General features: G+C 42.1%; 1 protein-coding gene across 2 annotated transcripts in view; it reads left to right on the forward strand.

Moving 5' to 3' along the window:
• Positions 1–4,202, forward strand: part of LOC126474958 (39S ribosomal protein L22, mitochondrial) — a 61,259-nt gene extending 57,057 nt beyond the window's left edge. For both annotated transcript variants that reach the window (XM_050102482.1, XM_050102481.1), the window contains exon 5: positions 4,090–4,202. The gene's annotated coding sequence lies outside the window, so the exon portion shown is untranslated. The remainder of the gene's footprint in view (positions 1–4,089) is intronic.
• Positions 4,203–23,968: the final 19,766 nt, after the last annotated feature.

Consider the following 23,968-nt stretch of genomic DNA (forward strand, 5'->3'; position numbering starts at 1 on the left):
AAAACCTACTCCTGCATTACCCCTATTTGATTTTGTATTTATAACCCTGTATTCACCTGACCAAAAGTCTTGTTTCTCCTGCCACCGAACTTCACTAATTCCACTATATCTAACTTTAACCTATCCATTTCCCTTTTTAAATTTTCTAACCTACCTGCCCGATTAAGAGATCTGTCATTCCACACTCCGATCCGTAGAACAACATCCTCCTGAGTAGTCCCTGCCCGGAGATCCGAATGGGGGACTATTTTAGCTCTGGAATATTTTAGCCAAGAGGACGCCATCTTTATTTAACCATACAGTAAAGCTGCATGCCCTCGGGAAAAATTACGGCCGTAGTTTCCCCTTGCTCTCTGGAGTAGTATTCTAATCATAAGCTGATAAGACATAATACAATCTTCCGTTTTCTGTGAAAATGGACTGCGAGGCAGAAAACAGAACAACACATTGTTGTGCATACAATTTTTGTTTAAAAATATGTTTAACGAGAAAGACTACATGTAAGAGAAACAATTTGTCTAACATTTTAAACGCCCTGCTATTTTCTTTCTTGCGGTTGTTTTTAACAGAAAACCTGTACATTTTGTGTGTGTGTGTGTGTTTGTGTGTGTGTGTGTGTGTGTGTGTGTGTGTAAACAAACACAAACATACACACGAAATGCAAGTTTTCGCAACAAACAGTTGCTTCATCAGGAAAGAGGGAAGGAGAGGGAAAGACGAAAGGATGTGGGTTTTAAGGGAGAGGGTAAGGAGTCATTCCAATCCCGGGAGCGGAAAGACTTACCATAGGGGGAAAAAAGGACAGGTATACACTCGCACACACGCACATATCCATCCGCACATACACAGACATAAGCAGATAAATGTCTGCTTGTGTCTGTGTATGTGTGGATGGGTATGTGTGTGTGTGCGAGTGTATACCTGTCCTTTTTTCCCCCTATGGTAAGTCTTTCTGCTCCCGGGATTGGAATGACTCCTTACCCTCTCCCTTAAAACCCACATCCTTTCGTCTTTCCCTCTTTCCTGATGAAGCAACTGTTGGTTCTGAAAGCTGGAATTTTGTGTGTATGTTTGTGTTTGTTTGTGTGTCTATCGACCTGCCAGTGCTTTCATTTGGTAAGTCACATCATCTTTGTTTTTAGATATATTTTTCCCACGTGGAATGTTTGACATAAATCACTCAATAACTTTGAGATTTTTAGTAAAAACATTTTCTCTTCGTATATCACATATTATATATATCAAAATATGTAGCCTATGCCTGCCTGAATGTTCATTAAAGTATTGTGTAATGATTTGAAGTTACTCAGCTAAGAACTTTTTGAGATTTTTGGTAATAATGTTAAATGATGATTTATCTCTATCTAGTAGTATATACTGACAAGTTCTGATGTTTCCCTCCAGTCTGTGTTGGCTGTGATCTGTTTACGACCACCAACTTTGCACTGTGTTACATGGCTGTGAATGTTATATAATTCATTGTAGACATGATAACATGATAACTTCCTTCTGCCACTCTGTTGTGTCTCCATGTTGACAGATCTTAATGTGCTGATTCCATACATCTAACTGGCACTTACACAACACTTCACTGGCATGACTTACGTCAGTGGTGAGAATCACATGACTGCCTGATAACTGGCCTACGCCATATACAAACAATGGACACACTGCGTTGGAATATCAACAATATTAGGAGAAGAATAGAATGCTGATCATCAAAAGATAACTCATATAGTTGCAGACAGGTGCAGTGAAAAGACTGTTAACATTACAACTTTCGGCAGAAGCCTTCTTTGGTAAAGAAAACACGCACACATTGACTCAAGCAAGCATACCTCATGCATACCTCAAAGAGGATTGCAATTGTCATGTGAATAGCAATGTGGAGTGGGGTGGGAAGGGGGAGGGATAGCAGGGTATTGGGGGAGGGGGAGTGCTGTCTTGTGGGAGTTCATAGACCAGAGATTGTCAGACGCAGTGTCGGGAGGTGAGGTATGTGGGAAAAATATGGGGAGCAGAAAAGGGGAGGAGTACGGAAGGGAAAAGGATGAGCGGGTAAATTGGCTATGTGTGACACACAGAGAGGGAAAGGGAATGTGAGAAGGTAAAAGATGATAGGACAAGGGGATAGAAACTGTTGGGTGGAGGGTGTGGGCACAGAAGATTACCTTAGTTTGAGGCCAGGAAAATTTCAGGAGTGGAGAATGTGTTGTAAGGTGAACTCCCACCTGTGCAGTTCAGAAATGCTGGTTGTGGAGGGGAGGATCCAGATGGCTTGGGTTCTGAAGCAGCCATTGAAATGAAGCAGGTTGTCTTCAGCTGCATGCTGTGCTGGAGGGTGGTCCACTTTGCTCTTAGCCATAGTTTGTCTGTGGCTTTTTTCTCTGGTGGACAGCTGGTTGTTAGTCACACCAATATAAGAAGCTGTACGAGAGTGTTGGGTGAATGGCTTGAGCAGGACTTGCACGTGGATGTTCCTCAGGGGTAAGGGTCAAGATGGGAGTGGCGTAATGATAGACTAGGATGTTGAGGAGGTTGGGTGGGCAATGGAACACCACTGTAAGAGAGGTGGGAATGATCCCGGGTAGGATGTCCTTCATTTCGGGGAATGATAATAGATACTCAAAGTCCTGACGAAGGATGATATTAAGTTCTTCCGCTCCGAAGTGTAATTAGGTGACAACGGGGATACTCTTTTGTAGCTAGCTCTTGGAGGTGGAGGGATGCATAGAGAAATGGCATGGGAAATCTGTTTGAGGACTAGATCTGGGGGATGGTGCCAGTCTGTGAAGGCTTTGGTGAGATCTTCAGCATATTGGGAAAAGGCTGTACATGAGGCATTTTTTGGTGTGGAAGGGATGGCGGCTGTCAAGATGTAGGTACTGTTAGTGGTTGGTAGGTTTAGTGTGGATGGAGGTGTGGGTGGAGCTGTCAGAGAGGAGGAGGTCAATGTCCAGGACTGTGTTGAAGAGGCCAGTTGAAATGGATGGGGGAGAAGGTGTAGAGGTTGTGAAGGGATGAGGATAGGATGCCTTGGCCCTGGGTCCAGATCATGAAGATATCATCAGTGAATTTCACTCAGACCAGGAGTTTGGAGTTTTGGGAGGCTAGGAATATTTCCTCTAGGTGGTCTATAAACAGATTGGTGTATGAGGGTGTCATACAGGTGCCAAAGCTGTGCTGTAGATTTGTTTGCATACCTTCCTATCAAAGGAGAAGTAGATATATGTTTGGATAAAAATGGTTAGATGGATAAGAATTGAGGTATTGGGTATGGAGTCTGAAAGATGTTGGGGAAGGTAGTTTCCAATTGTGGTAGGGCCATTGGCATGAGAAATGTTGGTGTGTAGGGAAGTAGCATCAACAGTGACTAGTAGGGAACCAGGAGGCTGAGAGGTGGAGAGTTTTTACATTCTCTCCTCTTTGTGTGCCGCCCTCTGCCAATGCCTATCCTTTCCTTTTCTGCTCCCGGTTTTTTACCCCACAAGGCACCTCCTGATGCTGTGTTGGGCGTCTAGTGTTGGGCAGTCTCTAGTCCCTGCGTGCGCCACCAGACTGTGCTCTTCTCTCCTGCTACCTGTACCCTGCTATCCCTCCCTCTTCCCCATACCAAGGCAGATTGCTATTCATATGACAGTCACATTCTGGTCAGGGCTAGTGGTCATATGAGTGTGGTGAGGTTTGCTTGCTTGTGTGAATGTGTGTGTGGTTTCTTTGCTGAAGAAGGCTTTGGCCAAAAGCTATAATGTGTAACAGTCTTTTCGTTGTGCCTGTCTGCAACTCAGTGTGTCATCTTTACAGTGAGTAGCAGTCTATCCTTATCTCAATATTGTTGCTACACCATCTACAGTGCTTCAAAGTGATCAGAGTGCTCTTTCTTTTGGGGAAGGGGATGGGAGAGGTGATTTTGTTACCTCTGCCTTGATGTTATATTCAGTCCTTACACAATACTTTTGTTAGAGTTTCTGCCCCTGTAATTAAATGATTACTTGCTATTCAGATAGATGATAAAGATATTTTTTACAGCTATAACTCCAAACAGTATCATTAGACCCATATATATTATATTTCAAATTTTTGTTTCAGATCTTCACCATACTTGCAGTATCAGAAGTTGCATTCTGCTTTTCTTACACCACAGTCCTGAAAAATATTCTTGTAAATATAATATTTATAATAAAAGTATATTGAAAAACTTATGAGCTTAATACATTAAACAGTAGTTATTCTTAATCTTTGACCTTGACACTGTCACCCTTTGGCTTTTACAAATTGCATTCATAAAGTTGTAACTGGATTTTACAGATTCACAGATAATGGCCCAGGAATCTCCACCAACAAAGAAATGTTCATCTCTTGGTTTTTGTGTACAATAGAGAGGGATGGGAGTATTTTCACAACAGAAACTTGGTGATCCACAGCTTCTCGATGCTGTTCACCAGACCTGCAGATGAACACTCTAGGTGATAAATTCATTGCCATTGACCACTTATGTAATGTTTATGGCTGATGTGATGTCACGTTTTAGTGCACATATATTCAGTTTTTTTGTTAGTTGGTGAAGCCAATGAATGTGAGAGTAAAAGAACCTAGTTGTGTGGAGAAACTGATCTGTAGCTTTGTTCGAGGCTTAGGTTAGGTTGGAAGGTGACAGTTTGGTTATGAGTTGCCAAAGCTAATGAATGTGAAGCAAGAAAACTCTGATTGTGGTGACACACTGGCCTGTAGTTTAGACCATTTGAGAAAATCGCTACTGATGTCCTGTTACAGTCACCATGTTGTTTATGGCATTTGTCACAGGTTTCCTAGGTCACTAGTTAAAGCCAACGACTCGTATCAAATATTTCTCTTTATCCTCACTTTCTGAGGACAGCCTTTCAATACGAAACACATACACTCCAAGAGACTCTCAAGGGCATGGGTGTCAGAGAGTCTGGAGTTTCACATCTGTATTCACAATTGATGCAGCAGGATAGACCATTGCTAAAAGCAGTGTCATGAATGAGAAGCTTTTTCAGGTAATGTGCATAATGGTGATCTGTGTGACTGCTCAAAAGCTACATGTAAAGCACGGTGTGCAATATTGTTTCTAGTGCCAAGCAACTAGCCACAGAATTAAACATACAAGTCACTATATCGGCGATAGTCTTATCTCACAAAACCATTTAAATGCTGTCTCAGCAGAACAAAATTTGTGCTCAGGTGGGCTGAATGCAAGGTGCATAAATGTAAAAAGCCCAAGCAAAAGAGGAAGAAGCCAACCTAGTGTGATTGTGAGTGAGCAAGAAAATAAGGGAGAGATGAATCATCGTGCACTAGGTAGGCTCAACTGCAGACAGGACAAAGAATATCTAAGAATGGCCCCAAAAAACTTGTGATTTAGGTGGCTGTCAACAACACTCTTCCAGGCAGTCCGCTGCACTGGTTGCCGTGGGGTGTTGGTGGGAAATGAAACACTGTACTCAGTGAAATCACCCCACTTTGCAGGGGAGCTCCCTGTGTGCTGACATGGTAACACCACATTAAACCATCATCATACTAGATCCAAATGGCAATTACTCTGCCCACCCAAAAAGTTCCAAGACTCATTTTATTCTCAGTGTACAAATGACATCAGCAAAGTAGCTACAATGGCAGCTTGAATTAAAAACTCTAAACAACAGATGTGCATTCAGTCAGTTGTGATCGGGCAGGGGTAGGTAGTGGGCATGCTACTGTAGTGTGCCAACACTGTTGTGTCACAAATCACAGCAGAGCATCATTTCTAAGTCAATTGTTCAAGATACTTTCCAGAATGTTTTGAAGATGAGAAAGGTGTGTGGAAACTATGGCCTGCACACCTCAACTCCTCCTGTGACTTGATTGAAGTGCAAAATGCAAACAATTTGTGCCTAGAAAAAATTGTCACAGGTGGTGAGACTTAGTGTTGTCAGTAAGAACCTGCCAAAAAACAACAAAGTTCTGAAATCCACATGAAGGGTCAACACTTTGATTACAAACCAACTTTCAAGCCAATGTGACACTTAAAATGAATAACATCCCAAAGGACTTTTTTGAAAACTTCGCATGTTTATTTAAACATTCTGTGCATTGTAATCAAGTGGGGGGGGGACTGTGTAGAACTCCTGAAGTATTAAAACCATCTTAATGTTTTTTTTGTTAATCCAGCCTCAAAACTTTGTGGAGTGGTGGGGTGTTGAACAGGTGATTGAAGTTTTTTTGAATATTTGTGAAAGGTTTTAAATTTGATATTCATGCAGATATTGAACATAGAACTGAACAACGAGAAATCAGTATGTTATGATGAAATATCATCAAAATTTGTTTTCAAACTGTGTGTCTCCATAGCTTCCAAGTTGATCTCAGATTCATTTTTGGATTATCAGTGGAGGTTTACACAAACATTGGTTGAGTGAGACATCTGGAAAAATCTATATTCCTATCCTGCACATTTGCATTTAAGAGGTAAGACAGCACTTTTAACCATTATGTACCGGTATCATTTGATAACTTTTATTTTAATAACTGTACCAGAAGCTTCAAATAAGGAATGCACATATGCCCTGAAACTGCATATTTTCATAGTTCACAAGTTGTAATACAAAAGCCAGAAAATATAGTATTTTAGCTTTGAGAGTTTTATTCCAATGTGGCATCAGCTCTTTTCAGTGTGGCATGTAAAGTGGTTTTGCAATATATTGCTTCACATTTCGTAGCACAGAACTTAATGCATTGTTCATGCTCATGGATACATCACTATGTGAAATTCCATATTATGGCATCACACACTCTTCCTGCTTCATGGCCAATTAGCTGACTTTTTCTCAAGTGAGGGCCAATGGAGAGATGAATGGCCGCATGTGTGCCATTTGCCACACTGAAATGTGTGTGGCACCTGTATTTTTAGGAGGCAAAGGTAAAGTTGAGTTAATAGATTCTCAAGATATTTACCACAGCCAGTAATCTTGGTTCCTTCACATGAAACACCCAAGAACAAACGACAGCTCCGATGATGCTATGCCCTTTTATATATTGCGTCCACTATGCTACTGCCATCTGTATATGTGCATATCGCTATCCTGTGACTTTTGTCACCTCAGTGTATAAAAAACAAGAATCAATTAGAATGTGTGTGTGTGTGTGTGTGTGTGTGTGTGTGTGTGTGTGTGTGTGTGTTTTATCCCAGGATGGAATAATATTTATATTATGAAAATGATAGACTGATACTCAGCACATGGAGGAGGTGTTGAGATGAAAAGATTGCAGATTGCCAAACATTTAAGCTTTTGGACACAAAAGTCCTCCTTTGGAAATAAAAAACCCACACACATTCACACTAGAAGGCCTTCTTTGCCCAAAGGCTTAAATATTTAGCAGCCTATTCATTGTGTGTGTCTGCAACTTGATGCCTTCCCTATATGCTGAATAGCAATCCATCCTTCATGTCTCAGATATTTTATTTTAAGGAATTATTTCAACTAGAGTAGTCATCATTTTTTCTTTCTTTCACTGTTCCCAAATTCTCTTCGTATTCTTGCTGTGTTCTCTCTTGCATTTTTCTGATAGTTAATTTCTCATTCTCTTTCCCATTTATTTTTGTTTAAGTATATATTTTTAAGATGTTTGTGAACTGTTCTCTATTGGTTCTGTTATGTTGTATGATTCCGACTTCTTTAATGTGTTCTTCTGTTTCAAAAATCAAATTTTTCTTATTTTTGCTAGCATTCACTATCACGAAGATTTGTCTATTCTTGTACATTTTGTGGTTACGTCCATACCATTTCATCTTTCCTTTTCTATAAGTGTCTGTTATTGTTCTTGTCTGTTTATAGATCTCTCTCAAAGGCCTCTTTATCCAAATTCATTCATGAAAAACTGGTCATGAGAATTTTCCTTCCCTGCTTTTCAGTCACTCTTATTTTGTTTGAACATGAATCATTGCATCTTCAGGAGCATAGAGTGCTTCTGGTAGAACTACTGTTCTCAATAAAGTGAAATCTATGGATATAAGTGTAAAATATGAGTTCCTCAAGGAAATCTTGTAGGGCTATTACTGTTCACAATATTTGATTTTGTGGATAAAATTGATAGTTGGTTGAGGCAATTTGCAGATAGTGTAGGAAAGTTTCAAACCCAAATGACTGCAGTGAAATATAGGTTTTATGATTGAGCAGGGGCTGACAGTTGACTCCGAAAGTGAATAAATCTAATACAGTGTGCACAATTAAGCAGAAAGATGTACTATTATTCAATTTCCCTATTGGTGATAATTCTCTGCAGATGGTAATAACTGATAAACATCTAGGAGTAACAACCCAGAGCAAACTAAAGTTGAATGGTCACATAAAACTAATTTAGGCTCACATTCATTAGAAAAACACTGTTCATCCCTGAAAGAAGTGGTTTACAAAACGTTCATTCAACTTATTCTGGGCAATGGTCATCAGCCAGTGGCCCTTACCAGGTAGGTTTCATAGAGGAAATTTTTAAAAATCCAAAGATGAGTGTCACTTTCGTCATTAGAGATCCCTTTTGTAAGCATGAGAGCACGTTCATCAAGCTTGTGACAGAAGTTTCAAAATAGAGGTTGCTCATGACAGAGAAGTGTACTAATAAAATTCTTAGGTAGTTTGTTCGAAGAAGAATCTAACGACATATTACTTCCTCCCACATATATCTCACAAAATGGCCACCATGAGAATATTAGAGCTCATATGGAGCGTTTCTGACAGTTGTCTTTCTGATGCATTATTCACAAATGGAAATGGGAAGTAGAGAATGGCAGTTGTATCAGGAGCACCCTCCCCATGATTTTGCGATGTTTCATGACTGTATTCTTCACTGCTATGGAAAACCTATCATTTAACAAAAAAAAAAAATTGTAAATGCATGTATAATCAGCGTGTATATGACCTGGAACAACTGGGAAGTCCAGGAAAAACCTGGGAATTTTTTAAAATTGCGAGAATTTTTCATTGGTTTAGTTTTCAGTTAAATTTTTGTAATTTTCACTGGTAAGGACCGATACTCTAACAAAGGACATAACTGTATCCCGCTACTGCAGAATAATACTGTAGCAATGAAACGGGAACGAGTAAAAAAAGCCAAAATAAAACTTAAATTGCTAAGAAAATGCACCACATACTACAACAATACGCAGTGCTCATACAAGCCTCCGCCAACAGCAAAATGTGTCAAAACCTTCAGGAAGACTGTGCAATGCTTCGTAACAACAAATTGCCTCCGATGAATGTAATGTCACAACTGTTTACATTAGATTCGTTTTCGGAGTTATGAGCGGGCCCATGTGCATGCGCAGTTGAGTCGCATATGAGAACCATCTTCTCCTGCTTCTGGCTACAGAAAAGTGGCTGTTGGCCATGTAAGCAGTTGCAGCAAGCAGCTAGATGCTACCGGGAAAAATTTTACTTGTGTGCCCAAGGTGCCAGATACATGCATGCGCAGCAGCCCTGGATCTGCTGGAGGCGGGGGGGGGGGGGGGGGCAATCAGAGGTATCTGACCCGGGTGGCAATTTCGGAAGACGGGGGGGTGCCAAATTTATATTTTTGAGGAGAAAAAAATCTTGTTTCACAAAGTGCCTATCATCGAGCGCACGTTGGTTTTTCAATTATTCATATGATTTTGAAACACATCCCTATTGGATTTTGAACATTTTTGAACACATTCTAAGTTGATTTTTGAATGCCTGCATAGTGTATGTGATACCTCTGTTAGAGGAATCCTTGTCGCATCTAGAAAGAGACTTTCCTGAGCTGAGCGGAGTAAAGCTGAACGGATTAACGCCATTCTGATTATGTGGTTGACTGGTTTTGCAAATGATTAGTGTCATTATTACTAGCGAAATCAGATTCAGAAATCGATTCAGACTAACAGAGTGGAAAGAAACAACTAACAGGAATAACAGGTAAGAAAGATCACGTATTATCTTCTTGATGTATCCAAGAAAATGAAATTTTGGTAGACAATTTTTGGCCACATAGCTACACTAGTAAGGGCCAGTTGTACAGTCCCCAGTTAGCAGCCGCTTAAGTTCTATTCTGGAAGTAGAGTGGAAAACGCGTTGTACGAACATGTATCAACTCCTAACCGGAGGATAATCATGGGATAACTAAACCAATGATTCTGGTAGGGCTAGTGAAGTTAAATGGTGAATAAGTTTTGACAATGGTAGGAATAGTTACGGAATTACTGATGACAAGATCGTTTGTTAGAAGAAGGAAGGGGAAGAAACTTGGACATCTCACAACTTGTGGAAGAATATGACGATTCCAAATTTATATAAAAATTTCGTGCTACTACTTTTCGATCTCATGCTTGAGAAAGTGGAGTGTGTGAATGAAATGTGAAACTACTTTCTAACATAAAGCTTTTTGCTTGTAGTAGGCCGAATAGGCAACTGACATTGGTTCTTTGTGAATTATATTGTCGTATTATAAAAATGACCATTCGTGCCAAAACTGTCTCATTTATTTGGTGTGTGTTAAAATTGCTGCAATATTAGAAGGGCCTATTTTGTTTCATCTAGTAGACATTGACAAAACAGACGTAATCAGACTAAGAAGCACACCAATCTTAGGTACTATTTGTATTAACAGCTCTTTTAGTATTAGACAATGACATCTCGATTTTTCATGTAGCAAAACGTTTGACGAACTTTGATGAGGTAATAGATTCTTTCGCAGAAAGGAAAGCACGGGATGCGAAGCAGTCGCAAGGTTAGAGAGAAAAAAATACTAGGAGCTAGGGATTGAAGTCCGTTCTGACTTGCTTGTCTCTTGTCTTTACTGGTTTTGTGTGTCCTATATTTAATGTTATGTTACACAAAACGGCAAGTTATTACCCAATAGGCAATAAAGAGTGCAAATTTTCTGAAGAGTTCTTGTTCTCCCGATTGCAAATAATCTCATTAAATATTAGTTGCGAGGGTGTTTTTTAAAGGGGCAGGATGTCAAACCGGCCGACTGGGAGCAGGAGAGGCACTACAGGACATTTTAATTTCCACTGTCTTGAATGTAGTATGATGGCTTCCATTAAAAAATTACACGTTTCAATTCCACAGAGCGAAATACAGTGACGTGAAATACGGTGCTGTGTGAAGAGGCGTGGCACTGCACTTTGGCACACTTAAGACCAAATAAGATGTCTTACATTGCCTCGAACACATATGTTTTATGTATGACTGTGCTACAAAATGAACATATTTTTGAAAATTTGATTTTTAAAAAATTTTTGACACCCTATCTCAAACGCTTGAGGTTCAGAAATATGTAGATCCGGGGCTGATGCGCAAAGCACTCTTGAGTTATAGTTGGGATGTGCGTAGTCTCAGCTTGACCCGTGTTATTTGGTGGTTTTGCTGTTTCCTCTCGGTTTACTGCTCTCACACCAAATGAAACCAAAATGGATTTCTGTGGCCGGGAGCTATCAAGTGAATTAAAATACATTCACATAATTACGGAAAGCTAAAATATGTTATTAGTTTGTTTTTATTTTATTTTCACCTTTCTGACAGTCGAGCAGAACAATGAAGTTATTTTTGGCGGTTTGCTAAAGAAATGTGGCTTTTATTAATCTTTTCCGCTGAGGCAGTCAATGTATTTGAAACGAAGTGTTTAATTCCTCGCTGTTGGTTAGTTTCAGCTGTTCGCTGCATTTCAAGTGGACGTTTTCATATTCTAGCACGTATGGGATTATGCCATAATAAAGAACCAAACATGAGATAATACAGTACTGGTACTCTAAGAAGGTTTCATCCCGGAAACCACACTCAAAAGCTTATCAGGTCGAGGACTACTTCATTGGGATTCTGGACATATGAATGTGCACTTTAAGTATGCACTTTAAATGTGTACATTTTAGTACGGTTCGCGAAATTCCGATGCTCTTGGAGTATCCTCTGATGTCTTGTTTCTTTTATGACATAATGTAAGATCTTTTAATGTTTCCACAGGCGCCGACTCCATGGAGCCCGAGGGAGCCCCCCCCCCCCCCCAATAATTTAATAAAATTATTAGTCATATTATGCTTTGTAAAATCACAAAATTATGATGGAATTTTTTATTTTCCTCGTTTGACGACAGTTGTCTTTTTACTTTGAGTAATGAATTAAAACAAATAATTATTACGGTAGTAATAACTGGAAACGAGTGGTGTGAATCATGATAGTGTTACGGTGCTGTGGGCACACTTAGAATTTGTCCTGGTGCGCGAACCTTCGGGTAAAGTCTGTCGCCGGCGGGCCAGCGCTGCAGCCACGGTGACATCACAAGGACTGGAGTAGAAGCGCCTGGAACCCACGCCTTGCGTCACCTTGGCGCCTTGAGACATTACGACACCCTGTTGTCGCAGTCATTCAATGTGGATAGTTCCATTCGCTGCATTCTGCAGACGTGTAGTGTGTTCTGATTTTAGTGTCTAGTTGACTGTTTTATATGACTATATTTTATTTTTTTGCCTTAGTCTCTTAGTGTATTGTGAATTAAGTCGCAATGGATAAACTTGTTACCAAAAAGGCGCGCTTGGTATTTGATGATACTGCAAGTCAACCTCCAACAATTATTGTGTCGTCAATTGCTTCGTCGTCTTCAGGCGAGAAGCGTTCAAAGCCGAAATCTGGACAATCTGGAGGGAAGATCATTTCAGAAGTCTTAGCTGATCAACTATACATGGCTAGAATATGAAGCATCTACAGAAAACATATTTTGCAAAACCTGCAAACAGGCAGATGCTAAAAATCTATTACAATTTTCATAAAAAAAAAAAAAAAGATGCATTTACTTTGTAGGGTTTCCTAACTGCAAAAAGGCTTTGGAAAAGTTCTGTCTTCATGAAAATACATTTTGCACCTAAAGGTGTTCTGAAACCAAATTCTATCACTAACCGAAGTGTGGCCTCCCAGTTGAATGAACAGTTAGATAGTGATATGAAGAAAGGCCGTTTAGCTCTTGTGACAATTTTTACTATGGTGCAATTTGTATGCTGACAAGGACTAGCAATTAGAGGACACAAAGATGTAAACTCAGTTTTTTTTAAGTTGTTGGAACTCCAAAAGAATGACATATCTGAGTTTAAAGATCGGTTAGGGCGTTCGGGTTGTAAGTGGACGTCCCACGATATTGAAAGCGAGATCATTGATCTACTAGGAAAGTCTGTGTTGAGAAAAGTATTGGTTTCAGTCAAGACGGCTAAAAATTTTTCTATTATGTTTGACGATAAAAGTGATTCTTTGATTCATGAACAAGTGTCATTTTGTATTCGTACTGTTGATGATTCCTTAATCGTCAACGAAAACTTTATTGGCTTATACGAGACCCCCAACACTAAATCACAAACACTGTTTAGTATTTTAAAAGACGATTTTCCTCATCTTGAGTTGTCAATGGATAACACAGGAGGACAGTACTATGATGGTGCCTCGAATATGAGAGGTAAGTTCAAAGGACTAAAAAAGTTAGTTTGGGATAGACAGCCAAAAGCACGTTATGTGCACTGAACTGCTCACAGTTTAGAATTGACAGTTGTAGACAGACACTGCCATCTTACGCCTATGAGGGATATTATGGCTTTTAGCCAAGGAGTTAATAAACACTGTAACGGAATCCAACAAAAGGATGGGACTTTTCAGAAGCATATGCTGTGAGAGCGCCAACGACCAAGCTGGTCTACGGCCACCTTGCCTGACTCGATGGACTATGTGAGATTCTAGTCTCTTGAGAATATTGAAAAACTTTCAAGAACTTCTAGAGTTTTTTTGAAACATTTTCTGCAGAGGACAAAACAGGGGTAGGTTGCAAATGTGCAGGCTAGCTTGAGTCAATGTTACAATTCAAGGCTTATTTCTTTTTACGTCTTTATTGGCATGCAATGAACCCAGTAGAGGATGTCAATGAAAAAATTCAACACCCTCATCTAACTGTTGCTGATCTGGAAAAAATATATGAGGGCTTGATTTGTGTATTGAATGGAAGGCATGATAGTTTTGAACACTTTTGGGAATTGTGTTAAAAGAAAAACCTTCACAAGTTGTTGATCCTTTGCTTCCTCGGAATCGAAGTATACCAAAGAAGTATGAAAACAATGAAGCCATCTCACCGCACACTTTCAAAACCCGAAAGGAATATTACAAAGCCATTTACACTGAAGTTTGTGAAACGGAGCAATCTTGCATTACTGAGCGGTTTGCTTCAACTGGACTCACACAGGTAATTGCAGCTGAACAAGAATGCTACATTCAGTAAACAGAGGTGAAACAAATTTGGAAAAAAACAACTGAGTTTTTCAAAAATGACCTAGACACTGAGAGACTGCGCTTACACTTGAATATACACTCCTGGAAATTGAAATAAGAACACCGTGAATTCATTGTCCCAGGAAGGGGAAACTTTATTGACACATTCCTGGGGTCAGATACATCACATGATCACACTGACAGAACCACAGGCACGTAGACACAGGCAACAGAGCATGCACAATGTCGGCACTAGTACAGTGTATATCCACCTTTCGCAGCAATGCAGGCTGCTATTCTCCCATGGAGACGATCGTAGAGATGCTGGATGTAGTCCTGTGGAACGGCTTGCCATGCCATTTCCACCTGGCGCCTCAGTTGGACCAGCGTTCGTGCTGGACGTGCAGACCGCGTGAGATGACGCTTCATCCAGTCCCAAACATGCTCAATGGGGGACAGATCCGGAGATCTTGCTGGCCAGGGTAGTTGACTTACACCTTCTAGAGCACGTTGGGTGGCACGGGATACATGCGGACGTGCATTGTCCTGTTGGAACAGCAAGTTCCCTTGCCGGTCTAGGAATGATAGAACGATGGGTTCGATGACGGTTTGGATGTACCGTGCACTATTCAGTGTCCCCTCGACGATCACCAGTGGTGTACGGCCAGTGTAGGAGATCGCTCCCCACACCATGATGCCGGGTGTTGGCCCTGTGTGCCTCGGTCGTATGCAGTCCTGATTGTGGCGCTCACCTGCACGGCGCCAAACACGCATACGACCATCATTGGCACCAAGGCAGAAGCGACTCTCATCGCTGAAGACGACACGTCTCCATTCGTCCCTCCATTCACGCCTGTCGCGACACCACTGGAGGCGGGCTGCACGATGTTGGGGCGTGAGCGGAAGACGGCCTAACGGTGTGCGGGACCGTAGCCCAGCTTCATGGAGACGGTTGCGAATGGTCCTCGCCGATACCCCAGGAGCAACAGTGTCCCTAATTTGCTGGGAAGTGGCGGTGCGGTCCCCTACGGCACTGCGTAGGATCCTACGGTCTTGGCGTGCATCCGTGCGTCGCTGTGGTCCGGTCCCAGGTCGACGGGCACGTGCACCTTCCGCCGACCACTGGCGACAACATCGATGTACTGTGGAGATCTCACGCCCCACGTGTTGAGCAATTCGGCGGTACGTCCACCTGGCCTCCCGCATGCCCACTATACGCCCTCGCTCAAAGTCCGGCAACTGCACATACGGTTCACGTCCACGCTGTCGCGGCATGCTACCAGTGTTAAAGACTTCGATGGAGCTCCGTATTCCACGGCAAACTGGCTGACACTGACGGCGGCGGTGCACAAATGCTGCGCAGCTAGCGCCATTCGACGGCCAACACCGCGGTTCCTGGTGTGTCCGCTGTGCCGTGCGTGTGATCATTGCTTGTACAGCCCTCTCGCAGTGTCCGGAGCAAGTATGGTGGGTCTGACACACCGGTGTCAATGTGTTCTTTTTTCCATTTCCAGGAGTGTATTAGCCGATATCAGTAATAAAAACAACTGGTCTTAAAAAACATGCGTGATGTAAGAAAGTATATTACACAAGGGCCTGCAGTTGGAGAAATGTTATGTGAAGCGGTGAAGTGCATTAAGCTTCTCCGAGTAGCATCATGGCAGCAGCAGCAGCAGAACGGTCATTTAGCACCCTTAGACCTCTGAAGTCATATCTCCGATCAATAATGGGACAGAAGCGATTGAACAACTTGGCTGTTCTTTATGCCCACGGGGATATTTTGGATGAATTGGACATCTGACGAGTCGCCAATGACTTCATATTCAGTAATCCAGTCAGACGGTCGACATTTGCACCTTTCTAAAGACACTCTAGCTCTAATAATGACATTTAGAGCAATATTAAAAATCTCTATGAAACAGAGAATTAAATACATACAAAATGTTAAATTTTAATTTTCGAAATATTAGTACTAGTCTAGTACTGTGTTACTATAGTACTGTATTAGTTATTTTCAAATACGTAAACATTTTTAGGGTGTAAGACCCAATTAAAACCTGCTATTTACATACTTTTTGACTAAAATTATTAGGCATACTGTATTAACTTTATTAACTGTATTAGAACATTAACTTTGAGATATTGTTTTTATTTAATGAATCCTGAGCCTTATTCAAGGTAAGTTTAAATTAGTTATTTCACTAATTAATCAAAGTGCTATCACTGTGTGACAGTGATATTTTATGTTTTATTCTTTTAATGATAGTTTAGGATTTATTTAAATGTGATTTCACTCTTTTCAAATCTGTATATTCCCTGCTCTGTAATAGTCTATAAGCATGATTATTACTGTAAATTAAATTATTTTTTACAAAAAAACCAAGCATATTTATGTTTTGTTTCTTTTTTCAAAGCCAAAAATGTGTCAGGCTTGTCGAGTTTCCCGGAGTGTCAGGTTTCGAGAGTCCACATTTCGGGGTTCTAATGTTGATCATATAACTCTTAAATGCTTAAAAAAACTTTAAAACCTACTATTTTTCATCTAAAATTTAGAAAATTTCCCGGGGCAAGACGCCCAGTATGCCCCCCTCCCCCCAATGCTTTTTTAAGTCGGTGCCCATGAATGTTTTACACGTACCAACACACGGGCTTCCTGCGTCATCGTAGCTGCGCAAGCGCGTTGGCGCCTGTTGTCTGGCGTGAAATGAACCTATTTCTAACAGGTCGCGGGTAAATATTGCGAATGGTGGTTTGAAAAGCGTTACTTTCAATGTAAATTTCCTTTTACGCAAGTTGAACTTTGTGCGACAATGTACGATAAATTTAATTTCTTGAATCATAGAGCGTTTCACTCTCATTTAAAAATCAACTTTCTCATGACGAGCCATTTAGAATAATTTCGAGCCCAGAGGATGCTATTTGCTGACTACATCACGCGTTCTGTGACTGAATATCCGCTGTCATCGGCTGGCGAGATCACGTGACATCTCGATTTCATTGCTTCGGAAAGTAACATGCGGTGTTTTGTGGAATTCCAGCTTATACTTTCGTAATACGAAAATATGCAGATCGCTGTCGCAGAAGCAGCGAGAAAAGCATGCCAAATTTAAAAGAGCGCAAAATCCCCAAGATTGGCAAAGTTCTACATCTACATGACTACTCTGCAATTCACATTTAAGTGCTTGGCAAGAGGGTTCATCGAACCACAATCATACTATCTCTCTACCATTCCACTCCCGAACAGCGCGCGGGAAAAACGAACACCTAAACCTTTCTGTTCGAGCTCTGATTTCTCTTATTTTATTTTGATGATCATTCCTACCTATGTAGGTTGGGCTCAACAAAATATTTTCGCATTCGGAAGAGAAAGTTGGTGACTGAAATTTCGTAAATAGATCTCGCCGCGACGAAAAACGTCTTTGCTTTAATGACTTTCATCCCAACTCGCGTATCATATCTGCCACACTCTCTTCCCCCTATTACGTGATAATACAAAACGAGCTGCCCTTTTTTGCACCTTTTCGATGTCCTCCGTCAATCCCACCTGGTAAGGATCCCACACTGCGCAGCAATATTCTAACAGAGGACGAACGAGTGTAGTGTAAGCTGTCTCTTTAGTGGACTTGTTGCATCTTCTAAGTGTCCTGCCAATGAAACGCAACCTTTGGCTCGCCTTCCCCACGAAATCTATGTGGTCTTTCCAACTGAAGTTGTTCGTAATTTTAACACCCAGGTACTTAGTTGAATTGACAGCCTTGAGAATTGTACTATTTATCGAGTAATCGAATTCCAACGGATTTCTTTTGGAACTCATGTGGATCACCTCACACTTTTCGTTATTTAGCGTCAACTGCCACCTGCCACACCATACAGCATTCTTTTCTAAATCGCTTTGCAACTGATACTGGTCTACGGATGACCTTACTAGACGGTAAATTACAGCATCATCTGCGAACAACCTAAGAGAACTGCTCAGATTGTCACCCAGGTCATTTATATAGATCAGGAACAGCAGAGGTCCCAGGACGCTTCCCTGGGGAACAACTGATATAACTTCAGTTTTACTCGATGATTTGCCGTCTATTACTACGAATTGCGACCTTCCTGACAGGAAATCACGAATCCAGTCGCACAACTGAGACGATACCCCAAGGGCCGCAGCTTGATTAGAAGTCGCTTGTGAGGAACGGTGTCAAAAGCTTTCCGGAAATCTAGAAATTCGGAATCAACTTTAGATCCCCTATCGATAGCAGCCATTACTTCGTGCGAATAAAGAGCTAGCTGCGTTGCACAAGAACGATGTTTTCTGAAACCATGCCGATTACGTATCAATAGATCGTTCCCTCCGAGGTGATTCATAATGTTTGAATACAGTATATGCTCCAAAACCCTACTGCAAACCGAAGTCAATGATATAGGTCTGTAGTTCGATGGACTACTCTTACAACCCTTCTTAAACACTGGTTCGACCAGCGCAATTTTCCAATCTGTAGGTAAAGATCTATCGGTGAGCGAGCGGTTGTATATGATTGCTAAGTAGGGAGCTGTTGTATCAGCGTAATCTGAAGGGAACCTAATCGGTATACAATCTGGACTTGAAGACTTGCCCGTATCAAGCGTTTGAGTTGCTTTGCAACCCCTAAGGTATCTACTTATAAGAAACTCATGCTAGCAGCTGTTCGTGTTTCAAATTCTGGAATATTCCATTGGTCTTGCCTGGTGAAGGAATTTCGGAAAACTGCGTTCAATAACTCCGCTTTAGCGGCACAGTCGTCGGTAACAGTATCATCGGCACTGCGCAGCGAAGGTATTGACTGCGTCTTGCCGCTTGTGTACTTTACATACGACCAGAATTTCTTCGGATTTTCTACTGAATTTCGAGACAACGTTTCGTTGTGGAACCTATTAAAGGTATCTCGCATTGAAGTCTGTGCCAAATTTCGCGCGTCTGTAAATTTTAGCCAATTTTCGGGATTTCGCGTTCTTCTGAACTTCGCATGCTTTTTCCGTTGCCTCTGCAACAGCGTTCGGACCTGTTTTGTGTACCATGGGGGATCAGTTCCATCTCTTACCAATTTATGTTGCTACTATGTCTTTGAATTTGAGCCACATCTCGTCTGCATTTGCATAGTCAGCTCGGAAGGAGTGGAGATTGTCTCTTAGGAAGGCTTCTAGTGACACTTTATCCGCTTTTATAAATAAAATTATTTTGCGTTTGTTTCTGGTGGATTTGGAAGTTGTGCAGAAGTTCGAAATATAGTGCATACTTCAATGCGAGATGCTTTCAATAATTTCCACAACGAAACTCTGTCTCGAAATCTGGCAGAAAACCCAAGGGGATTCTGCTCATACATAAAGCACACCAGTGGCAAGACGCAATCAATACCTTCACTGCGCGGTAACAACGGTGAAGTCATTGATGACAGTGCCACTAAAGCAGAGTTATTAAAAACGATTTTCCGAAACTCTTTCACCAAAAAAGACGAAGTAAATATTCCTGAATTCCAATCAAGAACTGCCAATATGAGAAACGTAGAAGTAGATATCCTCGGTGTCGCAAAGCAGCTTAAATCACTTAATAAAAGCAAGGCTTCTGGTCCAGATTGTATACCAGTCCGGTTCCTCTCAGTGCTGAATACAGTAGCTCCATATTTAGCAATTATATACAACCGCTCGCTCACAGAAAGATCCGTATCTAAAGACTGGAAAATTGCTCAAGTCACACCAATACTCAAAAAGGGAAGTAGGAGTAATTCGTTGAATTACAGGCCCATATCAGTAACGTCGACTTGCAGTAGGGTTTTAGATCATGCACTGTATTCGAACATTATGAAGTACCTCGAAGAAAACGATTTGTTGACACGTTGTCAGTACGGATTCAGAAAATATCGTTCTTGCGAAACACAACTAGCTGTTTATACTCATGAAGTAATGAGTGCTATCGACAGGGGATGTCAAATTGATTCCATATTTTTAGATTTCCAAAAGGCTTTCGACACCGTTCCTCACAGGCATCTTCTAACCAAACTGCATGCCTATGGAATATCGCCTCAGTTGTGCGACTGGATTCGTGATTTCCTGTCAGAAAGGTCGCAGTTCGTAGTAATAGACGGAAAGTTATCCAGTAAAACAGAAATAATATCCGGCGTTCCCCAAGGAAGTGTTATAGGCCCTCTGTTGTTCCTGATCTATATTAACGACATAGGAGACAATCTCAGTAGTCGTCTTAGATTGTTTGCAGATGATGCTGTCATTTACCGTCTTGTGAAGTCATTAGATGACCAAAACGAATTGCAAAATGATTCAGATATCTGTATGGTGCGAAAAGTGGCAGTTGACCCTGAATAAAGAAAAGTGTGAAGTTATTCCTTGAGTACTAAAAGAAATCCGCTAAATTTCTATTACGCGATAAGTCTGACAGATCTGAAGGCTGTAAATTCAACTAAATACATAGGGACTACAATTACAAATACCCTAAACTGGAACGATCACACAGATAATGTTGTGGGTAGAACCAACCAAAGACTGCGATTCATTGGCAGAGCACTTAATAGGGGCAACAGGTCTACTAAAGAGACTGCTTATACCACGCTTGTCCGCCCTGTTCTGGAGTATTGTTGCACGGTGTGGGATCCGCATCAGATGGGACTGATGGATGACATGGTAAAAGCACAAAGAAGGGCAGCTCGTTTTGTATTATCGCGAAGTAGGGGAGATAGTGCCACAGACATGATACGTGGCAATCATTAAAACAAAGGTGTTTTCGTTGCAACGGGATCTTCTCATGAAATTTCAATCACCAGTTTTTTCCTCTTATTGCAAAAGCATTCTGCTGGTACCCACCTACATAGCGAGAAATGATCATCATGATAAAATAAGAAAAATCAGGGCTCGCACAGAAAAATTTAAGTGCTCGTTTTTCTCGCGAGCTGTTCGAGAGTGGAACGGTAGAGAGACGGCTTGAAAGTGGTTCATTGAGCCCTCTGACAGGCACGTTATTGTGAATAGCAGAGTAAACAGGTAGATGTAGATGCAGCGTACATGTTGCTGCACATCAAAGAGCTTTCCAAAACGTGTTTTTTTCCCCTGAGTTTCGTTTTCTAAAGTGCCGGGAAATCGTATGCCCATGTATAAAACCTTAACCATTCAAAGGATTGATAAGTTTTACGGTTATGAGTGAAAATATACTGTCCCTTAACACGTCAAGTGTGTGTTTTCATCCGGGACAAAGTGTATTTTTAACCGGGAAAAATCCGGGAATTTTTTTCCTTGTTCGCGTATACACCCTGATAATGCAGCAGTGTATTCATGTAACTAGAATTTCTTTGGTGTCATTGGTCTCAACCATTTTCAGCTTTGGCTTGACTTAAGACACAGTCACTAGATCATGAACTCTTCACATAAGGACTATCACAATATCATGGCTTGCTTGCAGATGCAAATGACATTCCAGCGGGAGACATGATTCTGAGGAATTGCTCATCCACTGTGGTCTTTGTGGGAAAACTGGGCTGTAATTCTTGTTAGGAGGCATCTGCCTCTACATGGCGTTCAAGAGTGTGTTAGCGGAGATCTGTCCACTGGAGAGGCCATGACAACTCGTGTGGTAGTGACCATTTCCCCCTTCCCCTGCAGGTCCGGGGGCTAGAATAGGCTTGGAGTACCCCCTTCCTGTCGTAAGAGGCGACTGAAACGAGTCTCACACTTTTCAGCCCTATATGTTCAGGTCCCATTTTATGGTTTGACCTGCCACTTCCCAAATTCTACAGAAGTGCGAGCCATGTGGGGAAGGACGCCTGCAGGAGTTATCCATAGTGCCCTTAGATTTGATCTACTGAACCTCTTGTCATGGTTTTGCATCTCCACCTGCAATTCAACTATTTGGGCGAGGGCACTTTCTGGGGTATGTCATCTTCCATTGTCTCCTGTCCTCTTTTGCCCCCATGACAGTACTGGATTTCTCTGCGTCCAGTATCCAGCATGGTAACCACTCCATTCTGCTGGTGCCATCATGTACCCATTTGGTGGTAGCCTCCTGACAACACAGGGATTGCACTGCTGATGCCTGCGCTGTAAACTCTCCATGTTTGCCAAGGAGTAGGTGCCTGTCTTCCTGGGGCATCAGGACTCCCGGCATTGGCCATCATGCCAGGTGACCTTTGCTGTTGCTGGATGGCGCCTGTGGGGAGAGCCCCTGACAAGAGTGGGCAGCATCAGGTGGATGACCCGCAATGAAGCGGACTATGTCATCTCTTGCTCTTGCTTGTGACTGTACGGCGCCAGCAGTCTCTAAGAAGGGCAAGATCGAGTACAGTGCTGACAGATATGACCCTCTATCGTTTCCCTCCCTCACTACAACATGGGAGTAATGTGGGGCTACTGAAAGAAGAGAGCCATATTCGCCTTGGTATTTAGTCTGTAGCAGAATGGACAGGGACTCCTTTCTACCTGTGAAGCCTCAATTTTTCGTTGAACACCTTGAGGATAATTTTGGGGAAATTACAGCGCTGTGCAAGATGAGAAGCAGTGCAGTCTTGATTCAGACAGCATCCTCAGCCCAATCCCGGGATTTACTCACTTGTGACCAGCTGGGTGATATTCCTGTTTGTCACTCCCCATAAAAGCCTCAACATGGTCCACATGTCTTCCTGCTTCACTTTCAATGCCACATGTCGAGACTGCTGACGTCCACTGCATCCAGATACTCCCTCTGCACCTCCTCCCACTTGTATCTACTGCAGAATGCAGCACTCCCCCTGCTTGCCAGACTGCACAGTACTCCAAAAGGAGCGGAAAATCATGGAGTACAAGACCCTGGAGCAGTTGACTTACCGAGAGGCTAAACATAAATTTGAACGATTACGCTCCATTCCGTTGGCATCCACATACACTGCAGCTACATTACCATTGCCATCACAAGTACCAGTCATACCACACTCTGTGCCACAAACAGTGGGCCCTCAGTGCCTCCAGAATACATCTGCCCTCATGGTGGTAGGGGGAAAATCTCCTTCTGTTGCTCCCAAAGTACCTACTTCAGGAGCAAGGTCCACCCAAATGCAGGGGACATTGGTCCCCCCCCCCCAGCCAGAGAAGCAACAGCCTCCTCTGGCTCCTCTTGTGTGGAAGGGGTCCCTTGGGATCCTCTCTCCCAAGGTCTCCACTAATGCCACAGTGGGCACTCGCCAGTGGTTAAGGGAGCCAAAAGGTGCTGGATGAAGAGCTTCACGGTCTTCCTCTGTGCCTGATGGTACTTCAAAAAGTCCTCCCAGCAGGCCCCTAATGAGAAGCGAAAGTGCAAGCAAACAAAGAAGTCTGCTAAGAAAAAGGACCCTCAGATGGCCCTGACATGATCACCGCCACTCCCTATCAATTCTGCACCTGTGGATGAGATGGAGACCTCAGCACCCCCTGCGGCCCTGGATCTCACTGATGCCTCATCCACAAAATCGATACAAATACGCAATCAGTGGCAGCAGGTGACCCTGAGGTATAACCTGCATCCTTGCATGCTTCATACCATCCTAGTCTCACGATAACACCACCCTCCGGTGGAAATGCTGCGGTTTTTTCCACCACCTGGCTGAGCTACGGCAACTGTTAAGCTTTACACATGCTTTCTGCATTGCCCTCCAGGATAACTGGTTCCCAGCAATGTGGACCTCTGCCCTTTGCGGCTATAGGGGATATTACAGGTACAGTAGCGACTACGATAG

The sequence above is a fragment of the Schistocerca serialis genome, chromosome 4 (genome assembly GCF_023864345.2).
Source record: "Schistocerca serialis cubense isolate TAMUIC-IGC-003099 chromosome 4, iqSchSeri2.2, whole genome shotgun sequence".
NCBI lineage: Eukaryota > Metazoa > Arthropoda > Insecta > Orthoptera > Acrididae > Schistocerca > Schistocerca serialis.